The sequence below is a fragment of the Arachis ipaensis genome, chromosome B4 (genome assembly GCF_059453495.1).
Source record: "Arachis ipaensis isolate K30076 ecotype BB chromosome B4, ASM5945349v1, whole genome shotgun sequence".
Lineage (NCBI taxonomy): Eukaryota > Viridiplantae > Streptophyta > Magnoliopsida > Fabales > Fabaceae > Arachis > Arachis ipaensis.
Window position 1 is genome coordinate 79,609,122 of NC_142439.1, and position 11,359 is coordinate 79,620,480.

Genomic DNA, 11,359 nt, shown 5'->3' on the forward strand with positions numbered 1-11,359 from the left:
ACCAAATTGTAACGATCCAACTCCCAGTATGCCTTGGTCATACAAGAAGCTAAGTGTTACTAACTTATCCTTCCTAATTATTAACTATTATTTAATATATGAGCCTGTTCCTTGTTAGAACGATGCCAATTTTTATTAGTAATCTTTTTTTTATATCGTTGCGAATAACAAGGTAAACTATACAAGCATACATTGAGGGCAATAAAAGGAAGCATAGGAAAATATAGAAATATAACAGATAATATACATCATTTACACTATAACAAAACATGTTGTGTTTACACAAGATCAAATCAGTTTACATCCTCGTCATCCTACATAGCTAATATCTACACGACACTCCCAGGGCCTGGCCCATACAAAAAGCCGCTAAACTGGCGCCCAGGCTAGCCTAACCACAGTATAGCTCCTAGCTCTCGGGTGTACTAACACAAGTGAGAGACTAACTAATAGATAATGTCAGACTAGAGTGTCAGCAAAAGAATGCCCCTTCTGCTATCAAACTATATCTACACGTGGCCGTTCGGAGAATCGCCGTGAGGCTCGTCCAACTCCTCATCCTGCTCTATTTCTATCTCAGGATCCTCCTCCTCCTCATCGTCCGCAGCTACAGCTATACCTTTAGATCCACCAAAAATATTGCTGTCACTATATACAAAACCATTTGTGAGCACAGGTCCGTTCGCGTATATAGGGGCTACCCCACCGTCCGGTAGTGCTGGCTCATCAGGCTGTGGAAAGTCAGGGATCGGCCCAGGGGGAAAGTCCCACTCTGGTGGTATCACAGGTACGTAGTCACAAGCTAACTCGGGCTCATCAGGAATGATAGGCTCAGGTTCTACCTCATTCAAAGGTTGAGCTGGTATAGGGTGCTCAAGATCATCAGGAAAAGGATGTACATGTGTATTAGGATGTAACTAGGATAAGGGAAAATCGTAAGGAGCATCGGGATCAAAATGCGAGCTAGACAGAGGATGTTGAAAAGCTTGATTAGGTAACGCATATCGTCTAATACGAGGCTCCAATCCCATGATGAAGTAACTGTGATGTATCTGATCCTCGTAGACATAGGGGTCCTCAAACTCATAGAATATCACGCCCGTCTCCATCTGAAGGGGAGGAAGGGAGAGAAGGGGTAAGAACTGGGGAGTCTTTAGTAGGGTCGGGGTTGTTAGTTACATTCATTTATTCGATCTCGATTAGTAGATGGGTAATAGAATACAGTAAAGTAGCAAACAGAAGTTAAAATAGATGGAAAAACAAAGAACAGAACACAAGCAGGAAAATACAAGAAGATAAAGCATAGACATAGCACTCAAACAAACAAACATAAAGAAATAGATCACACAAAAGAAAGAATACAACAGAGAATGATGCGCAGACAAGAATGATGCATGTCTAGTCCTAGTGCAGGTAATGAGCTCATTTGTCAGTTTCTACCCGCTCCCGACGTAACCCAGCATTACCAGTTGGATATGGCTTTCCTGTTGGCAATACCCCTGTGTACAGGAAATAACCCCTCTGCCACCACAGGGTCCACTGCATGCAGGAAATAACACATCTGCCACTGCAGGGATGTACGCCGAAACACCTTCTGTATACATGAAATAACCCCTCTGCCACTACAAAAATTGAACAGGTGGTCACGGTACTCTGTAGCAGGAAATAACCCCTCTGCCTTACAGAAATAAAATATGGATCTGTACCGCAGGAAAGCGTTTCTCAGTTGTCGCACCATTATCTATCTGACTGCCACAATGCAGCAGATGAACATATAGATATCTCTAAGGTTGCCTTAATGCAACAAATGACCTCTCAATAGGTCCTCTACTCTTTATCATATTACTCTTTTTGCTTTGTCTCTTTATTATGCTCTGTTTATTCTTTTCTCTGCGCTTCTTTACTTTATTCTGCTTTCTCTGTTTAACGTATGTATTTAAAGCTTATGTAAATTTCGGTATGATTAGTTAGCCTGCCCCAAGTATAGGTTCATTAAGTCTATACTGAAAGAGTTTAACTTTAGATATAATACCTAACCCTAGTCGCAACTCAAGGACTAACTATGTTGCCCTAGTTTGTTCGCTAGTCTCTGTCTGTTTTTCTGTCATTAAAACTTTACAGAATTTTTCTTCGATTTTTATCTTTTCTTTAACTTTTTAACTTTTATTTATCTTTGCCTCACTAATATGTTCTTACCACTCCCTAAGTGTTTTATGAAGGTAATTATGAGATTCTGCGCTTGAAGTTGTCTTTCTAAAGCTTTTACAAAAAACTGCCTTTTCCGCATTATTTTATTATTTTTATTAAAATATTATTTTTAATTAAATATTATTATTTAATATTTTATTATTATTTATTATTTTATTATTAATTTTTCGAAAATTACCTTACCTTTTACTTTTAACCTTTAAAATTTACTTTTTACCACCCGTAACTTTTAATATTTCTACTTTAACCACCCTAACTTTTAGAAATTACCAAATAACCCCTTAAACACCAAAATTTTTACTTCCTTGCCCTTTTAAGGATCTAAAACCTGTTCTTCATTGTTCTTCATCACACTCAAAGTGTTCTTCATGTTCTTCATAAATTCTTCAGATTCTTTGTTTTTACCCATTTTTCAGTCTTTTCAGCAATCGATTTTTACCATAATTCATAATAAATTAGCAGCCACTAAAACCCCATATTCTCTACATGATTTAAACACAAATTGAACCTCAATTTAAGCCTAGGGTTTCATTTTTCCAGCTGCTCCAAGAACATGAACTTTAAAGCTTGAATTTCATCAAATTTCTTCAAAATTTCACCAAATTTTCACCAAGAATCAATCATATATGCAAACCAATTTTTAGCACAGCCAAATAATACAACATTCACACAACTCAAACACAAATAATCAAGATTAATTTCGTGACACCCTACCTGGTTTTTCTGCTCCTAATTCAGTTAGACTTTCAGGTGGTCCTTTAGCACTTTTTCCTCCTAAATCACATCAAGAACAACTTTAAATCCAAAAACCCTCAACTAACCAAATCTCCCTTAGCATGATAGGAGGTAATTTCTAACCTTAGACTTGCTAGAAGTTCACGTTTCTTGGCCCTCAAGTCAAGTTAAGCATGATTCCTAAGGAAGAACATCAAGAAAACACATATTTAAGCATGTTTCCTTGAAACCGAATCAAAAGAGAGATGGTGCAGCCAACTCACCTTGATTCCAGCCTTGATAAGTCATATGATCATGTAGAGAAAGAAGAGAGGATCATTTTGGTCGGATTGAAATTTTGATTTGAGTTTTAGTTCAGCAGAAATCAAGCTTTGAAGATTTGGAACTAAGAACTTTTCTCTCTTTTTCTCTCTTCCTATTTTCAGCCACAAAGTGGAAATGAGCCAGCCTTGGAGGTGGATTAAAATAATTTTAAAATATCTCAGGTGTATAACTACTAAAACTAGATGTATTGGAACACTTGTAAAGACATCTCTAAAAATTATTTTCTAAGCTACTAGCATAAATGACACTAGTAACATATTTATTATGAGAATAAAACATGAATAATGAGGCCTTAGCATTGCTAAAGTCATCAGAGAGTGCTGGTGCTAAGCTGCACCAGTAAACTGTGAACCCGGTTAAACCTTTTTTCTATTTTTAACTAAAACTGACCAGGTAACCTTATAATATTATTCAAGAAGCTTCTAATACTAATATAATGATAATATCATCCTATTATCTCTATTCTCTCATAAATCGAGTCTGGTTTGTCAAACTGAGATTATTTACGAAAAACCGAATCAAAACTCCTAACCGATACGGTTCAAAAACTAGGTTCTTCGTGAACGCGTTATCGAGCTTGCCTCGGAAGAGGTTATAGCTTAAAGATAACATAATAACAGTGAGGATTGAGATACTTGATGATATATCAATGGTTTTCCCCTTACTGATCTTCCGGAGTTCTCCGTACTTTCAGAAAAGATCTCGCGTACTCAAAAACCGGGGTTTTTACACTTGACAACTAGAGCGCAAAATTCATGGAAAGTTTGCATTGATTACAGGCGTCTCAACCAAGCTACTCGCAAGGATCATTACCCCTTGCCATTTATTGATCAGATGCTTGATCACCTGTCAGGTAAATCCCATTATTGCTTTTTAGATGGATATACAGGCTATTTTCAAATTCATATAGCTTCTGAAGATCAGGAAAAGACTACTTTTACATGTCCCTTTGGAACGTATGCGTACAAAAGGATACCTTTTGGCTTATGTAATGCACCGGCTACTTTCCAAAGATGCATGATGAGTATCTTTTCAGATCTTATTGAGAGCTGTATGGAAGTTTTTATGGATGATTTTAGTGTATATGGTGATTCATTTGGCCTTTGCTTGGATAGTTTAGCTAGAGTATTAGACAGGTGTGTTAGTTCAAACCTTGTTCTAAATTTTGAAAAATGTCACTTTTTGGTAAAACAAGGCATTATACTAGGACATGTTGTCTCTAATACTGGTATTTCTGTAGATCCAGCAAAGGTAGATGTCATTTCTAATTTACCTTATCCCTCCTCCGTGAAGGAAGTTCGTTCGTTCCTTGGCCATACAGGTTTCTACAGGAGATTTATCAAGGACTTCAGTAAGGTAGCATTGCTTTTATCCAGACTGCTGCAGAAAGATGTTGAGTTCGAGTTCAGTGAGGATTGCATGCAAGCATTTGATAAGCTGAAGATCGCCTTGACTCAAGCTCTGATTGTGAGAGGACCAGACTGAAGCCAGTCTTTTGAGATTATGTGTGATGCCTCCATCCATGCAGTAGGAGTGGCGCTGGCTCAGCGCGAAGGTAAGGATCCTTTCGTAATTACTTATGCGTCTAAGACCTTAGACGCTGCTCAGTCTAATTACACTACCACTGAAAAAGAGCTTCTGGCTATTGTTTTTGCTCTGGATAAATTTCGAGCCTATTTACTTGGTACTAAGCTGGTAGTGTACTCAGACCATGCAACTCTAAAGTATTTATTAGCTAAAAAAGAGTCCAAACCAAGGTTAATACATTGGATACTGTTGCTGCAAGAATTTGATTTAGAAATTAAGGATAGGAGTGGTAATCAGAATTTAGTGGCAGACCACTTGAGTCGCCTTGAGCACATTAAGACTGACTCCACCCCTATCAACGATGCTTTTCCATTTGATAGCTTGCATGCAGTATCTGAAGTAGTTCCTTGGTATGCACCTGTAGCTGATTATCTTGTTAGCCATACTTTCCCTCCTAATTTTACTAAGCATTAAAGGGACAAGCTGAAAAGCGAGTCTAATTAGAAGGTGTGTGCCTCAATCAAAATTCCAGTTCATTTTAGAGGCCTGCCACTCTTCTGAGAGTGGAGGATATTTTGGCCCTCAAAGAACAGCTAGAAAAATCGTAGACTGTGGATTCTGGTGGCCCACTCTTTTTAAGGATGCTACTACCTTTTCTAAATCCTGTCTCCCATGCCAAAGGTTTGGGAATATATCCAAGAGGGATGAGATGCCCCAACAGATTATGCTTTTCTGTGAAATTTCTTATGTTTGGGGTATTGATTTCATGGGTCCATTTCCAAACTCTAGTGGTTATCTTTATACATTGTTAGTTGTAGATTATGTTTCTAAATGGGTGGAAGCAATTCCTACCCGCACTGATGATGCTAACACTGTTGTTTCCTTTGTTAGAAACCATATTATCTGTCGCTTTGGATCACCACGAGCAATCATGAGTGATCAAGGCACTCACTTATGTAACAGGAGATTAGCAGGATTACTGAAGAAACATGGGATAGTTCACAAAGTGGCAAAAGCTTACCATCCCCAGACAAATGGACAAGCAGAGGTATCTAACAGAGAAATAAAGTGCATTCTGGAGAAGATAGTAAAGCCTCATATGAAGGACTGGAGCACCTGACTTGTTGATGCGCTTTGGGCGTATCGAACAGCGTATAAGACACCCATTGGGATGAGTCCCTTCCGCTTAGTGTATGGAAAGGCTTGCCACCTCCCAGTAGAGGTGGAACACAAGGCTTTCTGGGCTGTGCAGGAGTGTAACATGGGATTCAAGCAAGCCGGTGCTGAAAGGAAGCTGCAACTGGCAGAACTGGAGACCTTTCGACTCGAAGCTTATGATAACTCCAGATTATACAAAGAAAAAGTGAAGGTCGTGCATGACAAGCATATCAAAAGAAGAGAGTTTAGACCGGGAGATCTGGTTCTCCTTTACAACTCCAGGCTGAGACTCATGCCAGGCAAGCTGAGATCTAGATGGGAAGGCCCCAACAGAGTGGAGAAAGCAGAGCCATATGGAGTCTTCCACCTGCGTCATCCCTCAAGTTCCAATTGCATCAAGGTCAATGGACATCGCCTAAAGCTTTATCATGGTGAGAAGATGAAGGAACACAAAGAGCTAGAGGTCTTCCTCTTGGAGGACCCACCAACAGAAGCAGAATGAGCCCGAAGAGCGTCCAACTTAAAGACGTAAAAGCAAAGTGCTAGGTGGGAGACAACCCACCATGGTATGATTGTTCTTTTTCAGTCTTGGTTTTATTTTATTTTATTTTATTCTTAGTTTTATTTTATTCCATTTTTCTTAGTGTTCATGCATATAGTCTGCATTTGCATCTGCATTCTGTATAAAAAAAAAAAGAAAAAAGAGAGAAAGAGCACACGACACGCAAGCGTCGCTGACGCCTACGTGTCATATGTGCATTCGAAACAAAGAAGGAAAGAAACAGAGAGTTGCGATGGAGCATGGCTGGAGGCGTGCTTTAGGCACAAACACGCCCATTGGTGCACGAAATTACAATCACACTCTTGCAATTTTGCACAACTAACCAGCAAGTGCACTGGGTCGTCCAAGTAATACCTTACGTGAGTAAGGGTCGATCCCACAGAGATTGTCGGCTTGAAGCAAGCTATGGTTATCTTGTAACTCTTAGTCAGGATATCAATAATAATTCTCAGTTTTAATTAGAATGACTAAAAGAACATGGATTAAATAATACTTGTTATGCAGTAATGGAGAACAGGTTGAGGTTTTGGAGATGCTCTGTCTTCTGAATCTCTGCTTTCCTACTGTCTTCTTCTTCACGCACGCAAGGCTCCTTCCATGTCAAGCTGCATGTTGGTGGATCACCGTTGTCAATGGCTACCATCCATCCGCTCAGTGAAAATAGTTCAAATGTGCTGTCACCGCACGGCTAATCACCTGTCGGTTCTCACTCATGTTGGAATAGAATTCATTTATTCTTTTGCATCTGTCACTACGCCCAACACTCGCGAGTTTGAAGCTCGTCACAGTCATCCCTTCCCAGATCCTACTCAGAATACCACAGACAAGGTTTAGACTTTCCAGATCTCAGGAATGGCCGCCAATAATTCTAGCCTATACCACGAAGACTCTGATCGTGAACTAGGAGGCTAAGAGATACACACTCAAGCTAATACAAATAGAACGGAGGTGGTTGTCAGGCACGTGTTCATAGGTGAGAATGATGATGAGTGTCCCGGATCATCACATTCATCAAGGTGAAGTGCGAGTGAATATCTTAGAATAGAAACAAGCGTGATTGAATGAAAAACAGTAGTAATTGCATTAATTCATCGAAACACAGTAGAGCTCCTCACCCAACCATGGGGTTTAGAGACTCATGCCATCAGAAATACAATGTGAAGTGTAAAAATGTCATCAAATACATAGTATGTCTCTAAAAGTAGTTTTTATACTAAACTAGTGACCTAGGTTTACAGAAAATGAGTAAACTAAGATAGATAGTGCAGAAATCCACTTCCGGGGCCCACTTGGTGTGTGCTTGGGCTGAGCATTGAGCTTTACACGTGTAGAGGCTTCTCTTGGAGTTAAACGCCGGGTTGCAGCCTATTTGTGGCATTTAACTCATGTTTGTAACCTGTTTCTGGCATTTAACTTCAGAATAGGGCAGGAAATTGGTGATTAAATGCCAGTTTGCGTCGACAAAACTCGGGAAAAGTATGGACTATTATATATTGCTGGAAAGCCCTAAATGTCTACTTTCCAACGCAATTGAGAGCTCGCCAATTGGCTTTCTGTAGCTCTAGAAAATTCATTTTGAGTGCAGGGAGGTCAGAATCCAACAACCTCTGCAGTCCTTTTTCAGCCTCTGAATAAAATTTTTGCTCAGGTCCCTCAATTTTAGCCAGAAAATACCTGAAATCATAGAAAAATACACAAACTCATAGTAAAGTCCAGAAATGTGATTTTTGCATTAAAACTAATAAAAATATACTAAAAAGTAGCTAAATCCTACTAAAAACTATATGAAAATACCCCCAAAAAGCGTATAAAATATCCGCTCATCACAACACCAAACTTAAATTGTTGCTTGTCCTCGAGCAACTAGATAAATAAAACAGGATAGAAAGAAAATCAAGAGGCAATAACATCTCATAGTTTTATATGAAGCTCAAATTCTCATTAGATGAGCGGGACTAGTAGCTTTTTGCTTCTGAACAGTTTTGGCACTTCAATTTATCCTTTGAAGTTCATAATGATTGGCATCTTATAAGAACTCAGAATTCAGATAGTGTTATTGATTCTCCTAGTTTAGTATGTTGATTCTTGAACGCAGCTACTTTATGAGTCTTGGCCGTGGCCCTAAGCACTTTGTTTTCCAGTATTACCACCGGATACATAAATGCCACAGACACATAACTGGGTGAACCTTTTCAGATTGTGACTTAGCTTTGCTAAAGTCCCCAGTTAGAGGTGTCCAGAGTTCTTAAGCACACTCTTTTTGCTTTGAACCATGACTTTAACCGCTCAGCCTCAAGTTTTTCACTTGAAACCTTCACGCCACAAGCACATGGTTAGGGACAGCTTGGTTTAGCCGCTTAGGCCAGGATTTTATTCCTTTAGGCCCTCCTATCCATTAATGCTCAAAGTCATGGATCCTTTTTACCCTTGCCTTTTTGTTTAAAGGGCTATTGGCTTTTTCTGCTTGCTTTTTCTTTTTCTCTTTTTTTTTTTATTTATTTTTTATTTTTTATTTTTTTCGCAAGCTTTGTATTCACTGCTTTTTCTTGCTTCAAGAATCAATTTTATGATTTTTCAGATTATCAATAACATTTCTCCTTTTTCATTATTCTTTCAAGACCCAACAAATTTAACATTCATAAACTTCACTATCAAAAATTATGCACTGTTCAAGCATTCATTCAGAAGACAAAAAGTATTGCCACCACATATAAATAATTTGAATTTTTCTTATTAAGAACTCAAAAATAAAACTACCTCTTTATTCTAAAAATCTACTATTTTATTCATGTTTAATGATGATGAGAAAAGTAATTTATAGCTTACATGGAGATAATAAAATAAAAATATTAAAAATAAAAATGAAGATACTAATTACTATTATTTATGTGACTCCTAAGGTAGATCTCTAATAGCAAAAGTTATCACAGAGTTAAGATTAGGACTCAACAACCTTTATTTTTTTGGAGATAGATGCTCCTTCAATATGTGGGGTGTCTGGCCCTTCAAGAGATAGCTTCTGGCGCTTCAGCTCCTGTAGCTCATGCCCTTGCTTCTCTTGTTCCTTCAGCAGTTTGCAGAGCATGCTATTTTGAACTTGCTGTTCTTCTTTCAGTTGATTCATAGCTTCTTGCAGCTTGGTGATAGATGCTTCTAGGCGGGTCCAGTAGTCAATCTGAGGGATTTCTGGGAGGAACTCCTGTGCCCTCCTTTTGATGGAGTTATCTTGCACTTATTGTCCTTCCATTGACTTTCTGGTGATTGGGTGCTCGACTGAGATATACTGATCCACTCCCATCTTTATCCCAGTGTCTTTGCATAGCAGAGATATTAAGCTTGGGTAAGACAATTTGGCTTCTTTGGAGTTCTTGTTTGCAATTGTGTAGAGCTCACAAGAAATCAGATGATGAATCTCCACTTCGTTTCCCTGCATAATACAATGGATCATCATTGCTCTTTTGAGAGTGAACTCAGAGCGGTTACTGGTGGGCAGTATGGAACGCCCAATGAAGTCCAGCCAGCCCCTAGCGACTGGTTTGAGATCTCCTTTCTTGAGTTGATTTGGGACACCCTTTGTGTTGGTTGTCCACTTGGTTCTAGGGATGCATATGTCCTCTAGAACTTACTCCAAGCGCTTATCTGATCTCACCATTCTCCTATTAAAGGAGTCCGGGTCATCTTGTAGTTGTTGCAGCTTGAAGATCTCTCTTATTTTGTCAAGGTCGAAGTAAATAGCCTTCCCTCTGACCATGGTTCGAAAGGTGTAGAAGGCAGTTACAGTCCTTCTCTACTTATCTGTTTGCCATAGATTTGAGTAGAATTCCTGAACCATGTTTCTTCCCACCTTTGTCTCAGGATTAGATAGGATTTTCCATCCGCTTTTTCGAATTTGCTCTTGGATATCCGGATATTCGTCTTCTTTCAGATCGAATTTAACTTCTGGGATCATTGATCTTAGACCCATTATTTTGTAGTAATGGTCTGCATATTCTTTTGTTAAGAACCTCTCTTGATTCCAAAGTGGTTTTGGATTATTCTCTTTCTTCCCTCTTGAAGTGGTTTGTTTTTCCTTGGGGGCCATGATCTTAGTGAGTCTTGGCTTGGTGATCACGGAAAAACACACCAAACTTAGAGGTTTGCTTGTCCTCAAGCAAAAGAAAGGAAAGGAGAGGAATAGAAGGAGAGCCAAATTCGAATGTTAGAGGAGAGGGGGAGGCCGAATGTGAATTTATAAGGGAGGGGGTGGGTTCGAAAATTTGAAAAAGATATGATAGAAGATATGATTTGTAAAAGATAAATATGATATGAAAAATATAAAATTTTAAAATTGAAAACATATGATAGATTTGAAAAAGATAAATCTAAATTTGAAAAGATAATAGGATGAGTTGAAAAGATATGAGAAGAAATTAAAAAGATAGATGAGTTTTGAAAAAGATTTGAGAAGAAATTGAAGATTTGAGAAAGATTTTTAGGAAAAAAATTAATTTTTATTTGTTTTATTTTATTTTATTTTATTTTTTTTGAAATTGAAATTGAAAGATGATAATTTGTAACATGTTTATGTAAGAAATTTGGATGGAACCATGAAAATTTGAAAAAAATTTGAGTTGGAAATAAAACTTCCTCCCTTCCACATTCCTGGCGTTTAACGCCCAATTGTTGCTTGTTTTGGGCGTTTAACGCCCAGCTGATGCTTCTTTTGGGCGTTTAACGCCCAACTGTTGCTTCTGGCTGGCGTTAAACGTGAGAAATCCTTTGTCACTGGGCATTTTTCTAAACGCCCAAGATGCTACAATTCTAGCGTTAAACGCCCAGAATGGTACCCATTCTGGCGTTTAACGC

General features: G+C 38.5%; 1 pseudogene; it reads right to left on the reverse strand.

The window, feature by feature from the left end:
* Positions 1 to 509: 509 nt before the first annotated feature.
* LOC148568069 (uncharacterized) lies at positions 510 to 1,109 on the reverse strand (annotated as a pseudogene).
* Positions 1,110 to 11,359: the final 10,250 nt, after the last annotated feature.